This window comes from Sus scrofa, chromosome 1, assembly GCF_054392235.1.
Source record: "Sus scrofa isolate SSC_HxYL_T2T_F1_AM1 chromosome 1, Sscrofa_HxYL_maternal_Yorkshire_Landrace_v2.0, whole genome shotgun sequence".
In the NCBI taxonomy this organism is placed as follows: domain Eukaryota; kingdom Metazoa; phylum Chordata; class Mammalia; order Artiodactyla; family Suidae; genus Sus; species Sus scrofa.
The window spans coordinates 106,783,495-106,800,547 of record NC_139383.1 but is presented as its reverse complement, the minus strand read 5'-3'; the positions used below and the strand labels follow the sequence as shown (position 1 = coordinate 106,800,547).

At 37.0% G+C, this 17,053-nt stretch overlaps 1 protein-coding gene and 1 long non-coding RNA gene across 6 annotated transcripts in view; one reads left to right on the top strand and one right to left on the bottom strand.

Annotated features, from left to right (window-relative positions):
* The window catches only part of SMAD2 (SMAD family member 2), a 90,430-nt gene that overhangs the window by 31,202 nt on the left and 42,175 nt on the right, over positions 1 to 17,053 (top strand).
* On the bottom strand, positions 1,177 to 13,196 carry LOC146406271 (uncharacterized). 2 transcript variants are annotated; one of them, XR_014808641.1, is made up of 2 exons: positions 8,044 to 9,163; positions 1,177 to 2,765 (listed from the first exon to the last, which is right to left on the bottom strand). It is a non-coding gene; the product is annotated as an uncharacterized LOC146406271 (long non-coding RNA). The 2 variants fall into 2 exon arrangements; XR_014808640.1 differs by lacking the exon at positions 1,177 to 2,765 and adding an exon at positions 3,506 to 6,692 and having other exon boundaries at positions 8,044 to 13,196.

Here is a 17,053-nt window from a genome sequence, read left to right as displayed (position 1 = left end):
CAATGGCAGTTGATACTTAGGTAATGAATCAGTCAGAAGAAAAAATGGCTTTCAATGCATGATCTGATTTAAATTGCAGTGGGGATGGAGAGTTTGTAAAATTAAAAACAAGTGGCTGGGAGGTCTAAAATGGCAATTTGATAATATCCTTTATACATAAATGGGTAGGAACACAGAATTTGTTTTCATAAACGTAAATAATAAGGGCTTTTCTAAGGTACATTTTTGATCTTTCATCTAAGGAAACAATCAGAAATACAGTCAGAGATTTGTGCTGTTCATTTCAGTACTGTTTATAATAGCAAAGAACTATAAAAACCCTATCCCAACCCAGTTTCCTTAGCTTTAATAATAAAGGAAACTTAACCCAACTCATTTTATACCAGAATTGAACATAAATAGTAAAAGTTTATACCAGTCTTAACTCATACAAATAGGTGCAAAAATTATAAATATCAGAAACCAGAATTACGGAAACAAAACCACAAAATCATGACTAGGTAAGGTTTATTGTGGGAAAGCAAGTGTGATTCAACTACAGGAGATCCATTAATGTGATGTATTCCATATTCATATTTAAGAACAGTCTGATCGTCTAGATGGATCTTGAAAGAGGTTTCTATAAAATTCAGTATTCATGTTAACAAATTTAAAAAGTATGTTGTACTTTTATAGTCAGTATAATTAAATGTTTAAGTAGGACTTTTGGGCAATACTAAGACTACTGTTGTCTTTACTTTTTTTGCTAGGGGCGGGGGATGCCCATGGCATGTGGCAGTTCTCAGGCAAGGGATTGAAACCACGCCGTAGCAGCAGCTCAAGCCGCTGCAGTGACTGCACGGGATCCTTAACCTGGTGTGCCACAAAAGGACTCTATCTTTATTTCTTTTATTACCCTTTAAGTCAGTGTTTCTGTTAAAGGGCGATTATATTTTCATTTTCTTGACATTCTTACATGGATTTATATCTATTTTTCCTTCAAAAAGAGTATTATTCCAGAGTTCCCGTTGTGGCTCAGTGGTTAATGAATCCTACCAGGAACCATGAGGTTGTGGGTTTGATCCCTGGCCTTGCTCATTGGGTTAGGGATCTGGCGTTGCCCTGAGCTGTGGTGTAGGTCACAGATGCGGCTCACATCTGGCATTGCTGTGGCTATGGTGTAGGCCAGCGGCTACGGCTCCGATTAGACCCCTAGCCTGGAAACCTCCATATGCTGCAGGTGCGGCCCCAGAAAAAGACCAAAAAAAAAAAAGAAAAAAAAAAAGTGTTGTTCCTTAAAAAACATAAAGTAGTATGTGTACATAATTCCAAATTTAAAGACAGATTGGACAGCGGAAAAATGCTTCCCTCCCATTCCTTTTGTCACCGTCTCCTTACTTTATTGTGTTACTAGTACTAGTATCTTATGTGTCCTTCCAGGATGATGTGTTTCTTTTTAATGTTTCATCTGGATTTTGTTTTTCATATTCTGCATTTTTAAACATTACTATAATTGAAGTAAACTTTATGCATATTGTCAACTTTTAATTTTATATTCCTTTCCCTTTACTTCTCTGGATAATCCAGGAAGAATTAAAGAGAAGTCTTTTAAAACCCAACCTATGGTATCCTTCAGTTCTTAAACTAGTGCTTTTTAGTTATTTCAGAATAATTCTCTCTCCCTCATACATAAATATATATAGGCTGTGCGTATGTGTGTGTGTGAGAGAGAGATATGTATGGAGTAGTGTTTTGATGGAAGGAACTCTGAAGACCAATGACTTGTTTTTGAGTCAGCTTCTTTAGTATTGATCAGTGTGGATCCTGAGACATATGACTATATATACATATTTTAACTATTTCTTTATCTGTGAAAGGGGAAGGTACTTGGTACTTTCCCAGTACTATTTTGGGGTCCTTTGAAATAATGTAAGTTTGGTTGGTAAGCTATAAAGCACTATGAACATGATTTATTTGAAATGATCACAGATATTCCATGTCTTCATTTTTGTTCTAAGAGAACTCACATTAAATCATAGGCAGGGAGTTCTCTTTTGGCACAGCAGTTTAAGGAATCTGCATAGTCACTGCAGCGGCGTGGACATGCCCAAATAAATAAAGCAATACGTAAATGTATTGTAAATAAATTGTAGGCATTAAATTGTATTGATTATTTTTGCTTAGTCAGCATTTTTCCAGACAGCTATCATAATTTAGTATAGCATTTATTTATGAAAGTAGATTAGTTAAAACAATGAAACATTTTTAAAGTGCAAACTAAACCTTTGAGATTATCAGCATCCAGCTTGTCATTTTCTTTCCTATATTCTGTGTATCAGTTGTGAATGCACTTCTGATGAAACTTTACTAGGGTCCTGTGAAATAGTTTGAAAGATGCTTTGCTAGACCCTTAACCTTTATCTGCTACCTACATTTAGAGTTAGATTTTTATCATCTGCCTTGTCAAGGGACTCATCCATCTGCCCGAGGATCTAGATTCCTTTATAAAATTACTGAATTATAACCAGATTAATTAATCTCTGTAATTTTTTAAAATTAATTTATTTATTTTTAGGCATTTACTGGCCATTTATATATTTTTTTGGAGTGTCTATTCAAATAGTTTGCCCGTTTTTAGATACAGTTGTCTTTTGGTATGTTTTTTTCATATTTCTTTACATATTCTGGATATGAGTCTTATGAGAAAGATGATTTGCATATATTTCTCCTATTTTGTGGGTTGTCTTTTTGTTTTCTTTTTTGTCTTTTTGCCTTTTCTAGGGCCGCTCCCATGGCATATGGAGGTTCCCAGGCTAGGGGTCCAATCAGAGCTGCAGCCGCTGGCCTACACCACAGGCACAGCAACACGGGATCTGAGCCGAGTCTGCAGCCTACACCACAGCTCACCGCAATACCAGATTCTTAACCCACTGAGCAAGGCCAGGGATCAGACCCGCAACCTCATGGTTCCTAGTCGGATTTGTTAACCACTGAGCCACGACAGGAACTCCTAATCTCTGTAATTTTAAATTTAACACCTGATGCAATAAGCATCATTGCCACTTTTCATGTCCCATTCATGCTGTGTATTGGTAGTCTTATTTGGAACAATTCTAGCTTGCCTAGACCATTCCTCTGTGACTAACCACATCCTGAGAAGATTATAATTACTGGGGACAACATTTAATTATATCACTCCTTCTCCTGCCTGTCTTGTCATAGAGTATTTGCAGGTCTGTGTGGTCTCCACTGGTGATACAAGTAAATGTACCACTGCCACCTAAGGGACATGAAGTTGACAGTACCACACATGGATTATGGAGATGCAGAGTAGTAGTGAAGTACCAATTTAGGATATTCTGCAGTCTTGCTTTAAATTTTATCTGGTATTTGGGCTAGAATGATCAGATCCCACATGTCTCTTATACTTTGTTCTTTCCTCTGTCAGTTTGGATATTTTCTTACCTAACTTTGAGTTTAGCGCTCCTTTTTTTTTTTTTTTTTTTTTTTAGGGCCACACCTGTGGCATATGGAAGTTCCTAGGCTAGGGGTCAAATCAGAGCTGCAGCTGCCGGCCTATGCCGCAGGCACAGCAACACAAGATCCTAGCCCTGTCTATAGTCTACACTACAGCTCATGGCAACACCACATCCTTTAACCCTCTGAGCAGTGCCAGGGATGAAATCCTCATGGATACTCACTGGGTTTATTATTGCTGAGCTACAGTGGGAATTCCTTCTGTTCCTGTATTGTTATGTTAAGTCTGCTATTAAACATATTCAGTAAATTCTTAATTTCAAATATTGTATTTTTCTTGTTAAAAAAATTAGAGTTGATTTACAAACTCATGCCAATCCAGTTTCTTCTGTATAGTGATGTAGCCATACATATAAATATTTTCATTTTTGGTATGTTCCTTTGATATTATAGATTCTGAACCTCTTGAAATTCTTCACCTGGTTTTTTTTTTTTTTCCTGTTTTCTTTAATTATAATAGTTATTTTGTAGTCCCTGTGATTTCTAACATCTGGATCATCTTTTGGCCTGCTTCTGTTATTGTCTGTCCCTTCTTTTGCTTTTCTTCACATTTTCCTGCCTCTTCGTATGCTGTGTAATTTTGATTGTATGCCCCATATGGCATACAAGAGAATTAAAGATGCTAACAAATGATGCTTTCCCTGCAGAGTAATTGACCTTCCTTAGGGATAGAGAGGCTGATCACCTTAATCTTCTGGGGGGATTGGGGGGGAGGCTTGGTTGTCATTTTAGTTTGACTGAGTTTACCATCGGCACATACTTTTTCTACAAATAAGATTCTACTGGAATTTTGACTGAAAGCATGGCAGACCTCTGTCATCTACTCCCTCAAAAAATGCTGTGAGAGATTGACTTCTCTTCTTCCACAGTTTGAGATTGGCCCTTTAGCCTCCTGAGGCTTGCATTTTTAAAACTAAGCAGACATCTTTAAGGGAGGAGAATCTGATTGTCAAAAGTTAGTCTTCATTAGTTTCTTTGCCCAGACCCAGCCTGATGCTCAGCCTCTGCCTAGAATCTGCAGGTGGCCCCAGGGCAGGAAATGGCAGACAGTTGTCATTTCACTAGAAAATGTTCTTTCTTCTCACAGTTTTTATTCATTTGGATCTCATTACTTTAATAGCTCTCCATTGTCTTTGAATAAGTATTATTTTGTTATCCACCCCCAGTTTTTGCAGTATTAGCCTGTGCTGTGACCTGCGTATCTTAACTTGGAAGTGAAATTGTAACAATATGTTAAAGTAGAAGCTCTTCTGATATTTATTTAAAGACCCCAAAGCTGAGAACAACTGATTGCAGGTAGCCTACCCTCGGAATCAAGGTGCTATACCATTCATGAAAGACTTGCAGAAAGGATTCCCTAAGGCAGATGTTGCTACCATTAACCCATCACTCACCTCTGAGCTGTATAAATAAAATATAATAGTTCGAGAGAGACACCCCATTGGAGAACTTGGGAGAAAGTAGGATATGCTGTGGCATTTCCTGTTTACTTCATCCAAATCGAGGGTCTTCAGTGGGAACTTCTCAGTTTGATGTGAAGTTTGGGAGACAGACTGGTACCTGACTGACACCTGTAAAGGGGTAAAAAAGTGAGAGAGCAGCTCAAGCTGCTTCTGTATCTGTAGAAGGAAGGACGGGCACTGTGGGAATGGCCTGCATTGAAAATGCAGGAATTTTGCCATGAGCCAGATGAACTTCACTGAGGTAGTTGAGGTTGATTTGTTTTAAAAAGACCAAGGGCTCCACTTGGAGAGTTGGTGGCCCAGGCTGACCAGCCAGAGAAGTTCCTGCTACAGGAACTAACTCCAGAGAGTAAGGAGGCAGCATTTGGGCTTCTGACATTCACCAAGTCACCCTACCACCTCATTACTGTCACATTAGATTTCAGCCAAATCATCCCTATAAGGTTGTTCCCTTTTCCTCTAAGACCCCCCTCTTCTTGCTGTTCCAGAACCTCCAGGACCCTTAAAAATAGCAGCTGGAGAGTCCTAGAAGAGGTGGAGTTATTAGCAGAATTGAATGAGAGAATAAAGTTTTGATTTATTTAGATCAGAGTAAATTTTTAGTTTCTGCAAAGAGATGTATTGTTAATATATATTTGGGTGTGACTAGAATAGCCACAGGATGTTTTTGAGATTTTTTATGCAGAAAGGAGGAGCTTTGTGTGAAAGTAATGATATTGGAGCCCTCAGCAAATCCAGCTTTTTGGGGGTTTGTTTGCTTATTGCTTTTTAGGGCCACACCATTGGCATATGGAAGTTCCCAGGCTAGGGGTCCAATTGAAGCTGTAGCTGACAGCGTACACCACAGCCACAGCAACACAGGATCCGAGCCACGTCTGTGACAGCCACAACTCACAGCAATGCCGGATCTTTAACCCACTGAGCGAGGCCAGGGATTGAACCTTTGTCCTCATGTATCCTAGTCAGGTTTGTTACTGCTGAGCGGAGACAGGAACTCCCAAATCCAGCTTTTTGAATAAGCTGTCTATATGCTCTGAAAACTTGGGAATCCAGCTTCAGTGGGTGGGGGATGGGTAGAGTATATGAGAAGAATAGTTATTTTACATACATTTACATTAAGTATGTAGCATTTTAACAGAAGTTTTTTTTTTTTTTTCTAAACAGAAAATATCTGACCATATGCCTGTTAAATTATCCAATGATTCCTTATTTCCAAAGGGACTGTTTTATTATAACTAAGAGTTTTCTTTTTATTACCATCACATTTTTTCCCTAGAACTGTTAGATTAATCTCTGTTGTCAAAATCCAACATTACTTAACTTCGCTTTTGGGTTGTTACAGGAAGTACTGTGAAATGGTTGTCTTGAGACTCTTACTAAACTGTGATCATGAAGAATGCTTAAATTAGAACTGAAATATAGAAGATTTTTTATTAACTAACTCCCTCATCCCTGACTTTGTTCTTTTATGAACTTTGCTTGTCTTTATGGCTTTATATACACATAAGAGAATATAATTTTTCCCTGGCTTGCTAGGCCAGTTGGGGAGAGGAGGTTAAGGGAGTTCAGAGTCAGATACTCAAAAATTTATAATGAAAAACAATTTAAGTAACTTAAAAGAATTCCTCCCTCATACTTCTCATGTCATGGCTTATATAATTTGCATTAACAGTATAAAACAGTAGTCAATATACCTTACCTAAACATTTTAACCTCCACATGTAAAAACACATTGTTTGCTTCAAAGTGCTATACAAATGCAAGTTAATTTTTATTTTGTAGGGTGCTAATGTTAAAATTGTCAAATTAAAAAAATTTTCTTTACAACCAAATACAAGATTATAAAAATGTATAACTTAAAAAGTTGAATTTTTACAGAACTCTGTTCCATAGTGCAATCCTTGTTTTATGTTTTATGCATTTAATTTAAGAAATTGGAATGATTGTGTACTTATATTTTCTATTAGGATTTCTGTTGTTATTTAGGGTACTGTTTTTTTTTATTTGTTAGAAACGTTCAATATATATTAAAATTAATATAAGGCAGTCCATCAGCTGTATTATTTTTTGAATTACTCAGTGAATTTTATTGCATTTATATTTGGACAACCATCATCACAACCCAGTCTTATAGCATTTCCATCCCAAACCCCCAGCACATCCCCTTACCCCCCAACCTGTCTCCTTTGGAAACCATAAGTTTTTTAGAGTCTGTGAGTCAGTGTCTGTTCTGCAAAGAAGTTCATTGTGTCCTTTTTTTCAGATTCCAGATGTAAGTAATAGCATATGATGTTGGTGTCTCTCTCTCTGACTGACTTCACTTAGCATGATAATTTCTAGGTCCATCCATGTTGCTGCAAATGCTGTTACTGCTTTCTCTTTAATGGCTGAGTAATACTCTGTTGCGTATATGTACAACATCTTCTTTATTCACTCCTCTGTCGGTGGATATTTAGGTTGTTTCCATGTCTTGGCTATTGTATATAGTGCTGCAGTGAGCATTGGAGTACATGTATCTTTTCCAGTCATGGTTTTCTTTCATCAACAATTATATTATTAAAATAAATGTCCATGAGCCTATTTTAGTGTTAGCTTTTTTTTTTTAAGTAAAAAGTTTGTTTTTTGGAGGGACTCAAAATACTTTGAGCAACTATTTTTAGAATTTATATTTAGAATTTTTCAGTGATAGGGACTATTTTATTCATGTTGAAGATTTTTTTATATATATTTTCCAGTGGCGGTAGAAACTTCTAGTAAGATCTCAGAGTAGTAGTTTTCAGCATAACATTTAAAGGGAAATGTGAAAATTTTTTTTCAGTTGTTAACCTGGTCCTTTCTTCTGCTTCTAAGAAGAGCCATTCTGGAGTTCCTGTCATGGTGCAGTGGAAACGAATCCAATAGGAACCATGAGGTTGCAGGTTCAATCCCTGGCCTCAGTGGGTTAAGGATCTTGCATTGCGGTGATCTGTGGCGTGGGTCGTAGGTCGCAGACTCGGCTCGGATCTGGCGTGGCTGTGGTGTAGGCTGGGGGCAACAGCTCCGATTAGACCCCTAGCCTGGGAACCTCCATATGCCACGGGTGCAGCCCTGAAAAAAAGGACAAAAAAGAAGAGCTATTCCAAACCAAAGAAGAATAAGAGTATCAGTTTCACCTTACAGGACTCTGACTATGGAAATTCTGTTGTCTCCCCCATCTTAATTTGGGAGTGTCTCTGCTCTAGTAATTTCTTTATCCAAAGAACCTTTTTTTTTTTTTTCCCTGAGAAAATTAACTCTTATAGTGAAATCTCTCATTTTTATAATTAAGTGCATTTCTATAAATATTTGGGATACCATACCTAAGCTATGGTTTTAATTTTGTCTTGCTCTGTCTTTATTTTCAGTAACTACTAACTGTATGACCTTAGACATGTTGCTTTATCTCAGTGCTTCCATTATCTCCTTTGTCAAATAGGTTAACAATGCCTGATTTGCAGGCTGTTGGAGGATTAAGTGATTTTGATAGATGTAAGGGCTTTGTGCTATGCCTAATAAATAGTAAGTGCTTAATCAGTATGAACTATATGTGGAATGGATTCATACCACCACCACCACCCCCAAATTTGATTTTGATGTGAGACTGATATAGCCAAACGTGTATTGAAAGGGCATTAAAAAGATTATTGCTCTTATAGTGAGGCTTTCTGGGGAAGGCAGGGCAGGCTCCCAGGCTGGTCCAGAAATTATTTGAGAAACCAGTGTGATAGGAGATGTAGGGCTGGGGTGACAGTTCCTGTGCTCCTGTGTGTGCCCATGCTTGCCTGGTTTTAAAATTCCCACCCGCCCCAAGGGAGGGAACATCTGGGCTCTCTTATTGCTCAGATTTGAGACAGAGGGGACAAGGACATCGTGGAACTTGAAACTATCAGCAGTCATGTCAAAAGTGAAGTCGGATTCCTCATTATACTCAAAAAAGATAAATGAAAAGTAAACCACACCTAGGTGCATCATAGTCAAACACAAGAAGAGAAAATCTTGAAAGCAACCAGTGAAAAATGACATGTTACATACTGGGGGACAATGATAGGAAGGACAGGTGACCTTTTGCAGAAGCAAGAGGGCCAAAAGATTGTAAAATGACATCTCTGAGAAGCCATAATCATAAATGTGTATCTGCTTAGTAAAAAGAACAAAGAAAAAAAAAAGCTTTAAAATACATGAGTAAAAATTGGTAGAATTAATGGGTCAGAATCACAAATTTGCAGGTATAGTTGGAGATTTCAGTTAGACTAACAAGAAGTGAGTAAAGACAGAGAAGATCTGAATTATACTATTAACCGACTACTTGAATATATGGGTCTAAAATCACTATAATACAGTCTTTTCAAATGCTCATGGTGACCTCACCAGGAAAGAGTATATGCAGGACACAAGTCTCAATAAATTTAAAAAAATTGAAGTCAATAGAGTATGTTCTCTGCCAGCAATAGAATAAAATTAAAAGGCAGAACCAGTAAGATATGTTTTAAAAAATGACTTATCATAATTTGACCCATGAGTTATTCAGAAGAAAACCATGAGAGAAATTAGAATATATTTCATACTAAATGATAATCAGCTTACACCACATAAAATAAGTGGTATGCAGCTAAAACAGTGCTTACAGGTAAATTTATAGCTTTAAATAATTATACTAGAAAAGAAAAACTAAGCTGTCATCACCTAGGAAACCAAAAAGATGATCGCCTTACTTGGTCAGAAGCATTTGAGAAAAATTCATCATTCATGACAAACACTCTCAGCAAATGAGAAATATAAAGAGATTTCTGTGGTCTGATAAAGGACATTCAAGAAAAACTGATGGTTTAGGAATATATTTACTCATAAAATGTTTTCCTTGAGATCAAAAGTAGAACAAGGATGTCCGTTCTTGTGTCTTCTTCAATTTGTTATTTTAGTAGAGGACCTAGCCAGTAGTGAGGAAGTAAAGTAAGATGAAAGAGGTTTAAGTATCTGAAAGTGTCAAAACACTTGCTTTTTGTAGATGACATGATTATATAAGAAACCTTAAAGTATCTGCAAAAACAGCCATTAAAGAAAATGAGCAAATTTAGCAAGGCTGTGTTTTACAGGATCAGTTGTAGTCTCATAAATATTAGCAGTGAACAAATGAAAGTAATACTAAGAAAATTCTAGTGGTAGCATAAACAAAATTAAAATATTTAGGATTACATTTTTTTTTTAAGACATGAGATCTGTACACTGACGTTTTGGTTAGAATGAGAGAAATCAAACAAATAGGGGGAGCATTCTTCTCATTTGGCCAGATTCGCTTTTATCAGATACACACTCCCTCGGCTAACAATTAGGAACTCTGCACAAAATAAAAAGATAAAAACATATGGCACTGAGAGTAAACAAACAAAATAGACATGTCTTGAAGGGATTTGACCCTGGAAGAAGAAAATGGCATAAGGTGAATTTTCTTTCAGCTTTTATTCACACAGAATGTATGGGGTAGCTAAAATTTCAGTATGAAACCTACCTTTGCTGTCCTGAAGAACCAGAGGTTAGAGTTTAGGACAATCACAGAGAGAGGGAGAATTGTGGCATGGAGAGAGCTACAGAGGGGGAGCACAGATTCTGCTTAAAAACTTTGCTGAAGACACTACTAGGCTGACTAAACTTACATTTGTTAGGGGTGGAGTTAGTGCAGTCTGGCTGAAGGAAAAAACTAATTTGAATTGTTCAAAGAGTTTGCCCTTGGAGTGCAAACAAGTTGCTTGCTGAAACAAAAATATTTCACACTTATTGGAGGAATGTAACAGAATTTAGTATCTCCATCTTGTGATGTTCAGTGTCCAGTATACAGTCTTGAATTTCTAAACATTTGAAGAACAAAGAAAATGAGACCCTTCTCAGAAGGGAACCAATGGAGACCAACTCTGAGACAACCTTCATGTTGGAACCATTATGCAGTAAATTGACAGACATACCGTGTTTGTGAATTGGAACACTCGATAGTATTAAATTAGTTCTCTCCCAGTTTAATCTGAATCAAATCAATCTCCATCAAACCTTAAAATATTTTTGTTTTTCATAGAATATACAAACATATCCTAAAATTCACATGGAAATATATAGGACCTAGAATATCCAAAGCAATCTTGGAAAAGAACAAAGAGGACTTTATCTGACTTCAAGACTTTCTGTGAAGCCATAGTAATCATATATTGTGATTCTGGCATAAAAACAAACAATTAGGTAAATGGGAAAAAAAAGAGACCCCACAAATAGATTCTTACATGGTTATCTGATTTTTGACAAATAGGCTAAAGCAATCCAGTAGGGACAGGAAAGTCTTTTTAACAAATAATACTAGAACTGGGTTATCCATATGTAAGAATGAACCTTGGTGCCCCATGTAACACAATTCAAAAAATTAATTCTGAATGGGTCATAGTTCTCATTTAAAAGCTGGAACTATCAAGCTTGTTGAGAATACATTTATGACTTGGAGGCAGGCAAAGGGCTTTTTTCTTAAAATGAGAGGGAAAGCAGTAAGGAAGTTAAACTTTATAGATATTAAAAAACATTTCGTCAAAAAACATTGAGAAATCAGTAAACAAGTCACGGAGTAAAAAAAAATATTTGCGAAACATTTCTGACAAAAGGATTGATAGTACCCACATTTTATATAAAGAATTTATGTAACTCAATGGTGAGAAGAGGAATAGCCTGGTTTTCAACTTTTTTTTTTTTTTTTTTTTTCTTTTCCCATTTCTAGGACTGCACCCTCGGCACATGGAGGTTCCCAGGCTAGGGGTTGAATTGGGACTGTAGCTGCCGGCCTACCCCAGAGCCACAGCAACGCCAGATCCGAGCTGCTTCTGTGACCAACACCACAGCTCAAGGCAATGCCAGATCCTTAATACACTGAGGGAGAGTGAGCAGAGAGAAAGTGTGTTGTGTTAGTCATCAGGAAAACGCAAATTGTGAAACCACAATGAAATACCACTGCACAACCACCAGGATGACCCACAGTAGTGGGTAAAAAAACAAACCAGTGATTGCCTTTGAGAATGGGGGAGGGGATGGCAGGGATTGGCTGAGAAAGGGGTAGGAGGGACTTCTTGGCAGGATTGAGGGTTACCCATCTGGTAAACCCCCAAACTGGTAACATTCAGATTTGTTTCACACTGTGTGACTTTCACCTCAAAAAAAGAGTGAACAGTGAACTCTAGTTAACAATATACACATACTTAAGTGTCTAGATTTGAAGTATCTGTAGTTTAATTTTGAATGCATCAAAAACCAAGATGAGTTCCCGTCGTGGCCCAGTGGTTAACGAACCCTACTAGCATCCATGAGGCTGCGGGTTCGATCCCTGGCCCCTCTCAGTGGGTTAAGGATCTGTCGTTGCTGGGAGCTGTGGTGTAGGTTGCAGACACCACTCGCATCCCTGTGTTGCTGTGGCTGTGGTGTAGGCTGGAGGCTACAGCTCCCATTGGACCCCTAGCCTGGGAGCCTCCATATGCTGCGGGTGCGGCTCTAGAAAGACCAGAAAAAGAAAACAAGATGAATTTTTTGGACAAGGACGGCAGGACTCAGAGCCTTCATTGTAGTTTTCCAGAGGAGGAATGACAGTGTTAGGTAGATAATGCTGAATTAAGTTTAACATGAGGTAGTAACAGTCTCTGGGCTGTAGGTTCCTAGCTGTCCAATACCTAACCCTTGGGCAGTTTAGGGCAGGAAGAATATTGGCTTAGTGTGTGTTTGATTAAATACAGGTGTGGTTCAGAGGTGGGTTCTCATGGGAATCGCTTGTCATTGGAGGGTGGGGGGGAAACAGTCTCTCCAGGATCAAGTCCTCAAATGCCAGAATATCAAGGATACTGAAAATGAGAAAAATACAGTTAATACATGTTCCTATAAAAGTTTGAAACTCTACCATCATTCTGCAGAAGTATACCGTGAAAAATTTAGGCTTTTTGGGAGTTTCCATCTTGGCACAGCAGAAACGAATCTGACTAGGAACCATGAGGTTGCATGTTCAATCCCTGGCCTCGCTCAGTGGGTTAAGGATCCGGCATTGCTGTGAGCTGTGGTATAGGTCACAGAGGGGGCTCAGATCTGTTGTAGGCCAGCAGCAACAGCTCTGATTGGACCCCTAGCCTGGGAACCTCCATATGCCTCGGGTGTGGCCCTAAAAAGACCAAAAAAAATAAATAAAATAAATGAATAAATTTAGGCTTTTAAGCCAGCCAGAAGTGGATATAAATCCCAGCTGTATCCCAATAGCTTTGTGACCTTTTGGGTTATTTAACTGCTCGCATTTATTTCTTTATTCGAAAATAATGATCCATGTTAATTCACTTTATAGGGTTGTTATGAGTAGAAATCAGGTAGTACATAGAAAGCACTTTGAGTAGTGCCAGATACATGGCAAATATTTAGAATGAGTGTTGGCTTTTTTTTTCTTTCTTAAGTTTCTGTAGCCAATGAAAATTTCTTAATTATTCACTTGTGTCCTTTGCTAATGTTAAGGACTAGATTTTTCCTAAAGCGCCTTTCTTGATGATGGAGGGAAGGTAAAAAACTATGCATTTTCTTGTTTTCCATTCCTTGTCCCTTAGCTGAATAGAGGTGATGAAGTGAACTGTACAGGCAGATGTAGTATGTATAATTAGACTTGACTTTTATATTACAGTGATCAGTTCTTCATTCCCGAGCTAACATAAACTTTCAGTGTTGCTAGTCATATATAAAATGGAGGAACTAATCTATTGTAAGTAGAAATAATTATGGCTGGGTGGTTATAAATTACTCCATAGAAGTCCATATTTCATGAGTGTATCAGAATCGAGCTGGAGCCTCAGGTGAAATTTCTTTTATTGATGCCATGCTGCTAAATTTATTAACCCCTTAATTTTACCTGGTGTCTAGCATTGCTTATATGGGTTTCTCCGTTGTCAGGCTAGATTCTTATTCCCTTTAATTTGATACTCTGTAGGCAATAAAGTTACAAAAAATAAATTACTAAAATACAGTGGTGTATTACTTTTGACACTGGTGGTTTAACTGCTGCAGTAAATTCTGCAGCTACTGTAGGGACAGTACAACTTACTTAAATAGTTTATATGGTTCTATGGTATAAGCCTTCAAAGTTGTGTTATTTCCTTGAGCTTATTTCTTCTATCTCCTGATAACAATATGCAAATAAATATATGTCCTTAACTCAAAAAATATATTAATCAACATGATGTCTGTTTGAACCAAAGTGCAAGATATTATTGTAGTTGTGTGTACAAAATACCTATGCATATATATAGTTGGCAAATCATACACTAGATTTGAAATTTTAACTTCAGTTCTTTTTAAGGTTTATTCTTAGATGAAGAAAAGCGTTAATTGATTTTGCTGATACTTAATTGTAAAAGCGATAAGTAGGGCATTGTATAAGGATATCTTCCAGGTTTACTACCAAGTCATCTGATGATCATTAGCCCAGTGATCAGCTAATATATTCCATAGAGACTTTTTTGGCAGTTTAGTGTCCTGATGATTTTAATAGGTGTTCCAGCCTCTCTTCCCCAGATTTTAAAAGTTCAGTCCATGTAAGCAGGAAAGTTTCGCAGTTGACATTCTGCCTTTAAGAAATTGTTCTCTACACAAAGGACTGCAGGACTTTGCATGAGATCCTAACATGGATATGCTTGCTCACCTGTGTATTGACGCAGGGTTAGCATTGTAGAGGACTTAGGATTTGCTACATCTTATTTCATCATCTATTTGTAATAGTCTATGTTAATTGTATTTGTTAAACAGCATTAAATTTTCATCAGACAGAATTCATCTGAGACCAATTTTTTAACCAATTAGCATGTTTTTTTTAGTACTTAGGAGGTTTTAGACTGTGAAGTCAGTTAAATTCAGGAAATGTTGAGCTAATGTGTTTAGGATAGTGCTAACACTGTAGCTAACTTTATAATTAATGATAAGATATATATTTTCTTTGGGATATATTGACTTCACCTAGCAAGTATTTTTATAAGTTTAATGTTTTCAGGCTCATCCTTCTCTTCCTTCCTTCTTGTCAACAGCATGATGTTGTGCAGGTTGATACTTTTCATGTTGGAGTAATGCGTAGACATTTCTTGTGGACTTCCCCTTAATGATGTTTAAATGCATAGAAACTTAATGTAGTGTAACTAATGCTCATCAAAAGGCTAATTTATCCTGAGTTCTATAACCAAGAAAATTCTAACATCATGTTAATGAATTATGCCATTTTTGTTAATACTGATTTTCCATTCCCATTGTGATTGTGGTGCTGAATGACAAGGGTTCTTCTGATGTCAGCTACTACCATGTATCCTATGTTGCTAAATTTTTTACCTCTTTTATCTAAGACTGATATAAAATGGAATTTATTTAGCACATCCTGATATCTTTTGGCTTTTTGAGTGTGATCTCATTATTTGCATGTTAAGTCAGTCTCTCTACTTACAACAGAAGTGACTGTCAAACCCAGATTCAAACCCAGAGACTGAGATGATGAAGCAGACCAAGGCTAGTGCTTATCAGATCATCTAGGATATGTATTTAGAAGATTTATATCAACTTATTATTTACTCAGAATAAGAATGTAGCTTTAAAAATTATTGTAGGAATCACATAGCCCCTTGACAGTACTATATTTGAGGTGCCAGAGATCCCCAGGTGTTAGGCAATAAAAATGCTGATGTAGGTGGTGTGAAAAAAAGCTCAGAAAGCTCTTGGTAGAGCTTTGGTAGGGTGGAAAGTGTTGTTGGACAACAGTGGGCTAGAACTCTGACCTTGCTACTTAGAAGTATGACCTTGATGAGATTGTTTTACTATCCCTCTGAGGCTTGGTTTCCTCAAATTTAAAATGAGATGATAATACATAGCTTGCAGGGGATTATAATAAGGTCCATAATACATTTAAAGTCTTACATGGTACCTGACATGTAGTAGCTAACTTATGAAGGCAGTTGTTACCACATATTTCATTGGTTCTGAGATGCACATTTTTTCATCATATAAATAAACTTGGAAGCTTTTCCTTTTAAGTTTAACACAAGATAATGTTGCATTTTAGATTTATCAAAATAGGGAACGTGCAAAAGCCTTATAAAGTAGTTGTTATAATCAGTGCCATTTCTCTTAACGTTTTTCCTGTGTTTGTTTAATATCTTTTAAAACTGTCCATTCTTGAACTTATATTTTGCTATTCCTTGTTAACAAACTAAAAACCTGAGAGATCCATTTCCCCACTCTTATTTAAAGTATTATGATTTAGTGTGACTAGGAATATTGTGATCCAGTTTTTATGCTATAATACTACTAATTTAGTCACCAGCTATCTGGCTTGCTCAGTGTAGGTAGACAGAGGCCTTTGGGAGTTAAAGGTCTTACAGGGAATTATTTTCCCCCATAAATAAAAACTGTGATTAGAAAGAATCAGTCTTTAAAGAAGAGGGGGTGATTAAAACTGCCTGACTTAAATCCCCTACACTTAAAAATTGACCTGATTTGCTAGGTATTCCTAAAGAATTGGTAGTTAAGTCACAAGGCGGCTAGGAGGGGGTTGTTGACATTAATACATGCAGAAGAAAATGGATGCCAAAGGCCCATGTTAGAAAGAACATTTTGCTGGAAGAGAATAAACAGGGCTCAGACCAGCGTTTTATTATCTTCTATAGTAATTCCCAAAGTAAGCTGAAATGATGCAGAATAGGAAATAACAGTCTGTACTTCTTATTCTTAGTTATCTAAGGTTAGAAGCATATTTTTCAATAGAAATGTCAAGATGACTTGTTTAATTCTGTGCAAGTCTTTTCTTTTGTTTGATTTATTTGATTTTGGTAAAAGGCAGTACATCCACATAATTTGAAAGTCCATATCTGTATATATTTTATATGTATACATATACACACATAAAAACAGAACAAATACTGAAAAAGTCGCCCTTCCCTCCCTCTTGCCCTTCAAGTAACTGCCGTTTGGGGTGTGTTTTTCCTGTATGTATACACAAATACTTAAAGATATATTTTTACTTGTCCTTTTTTTTA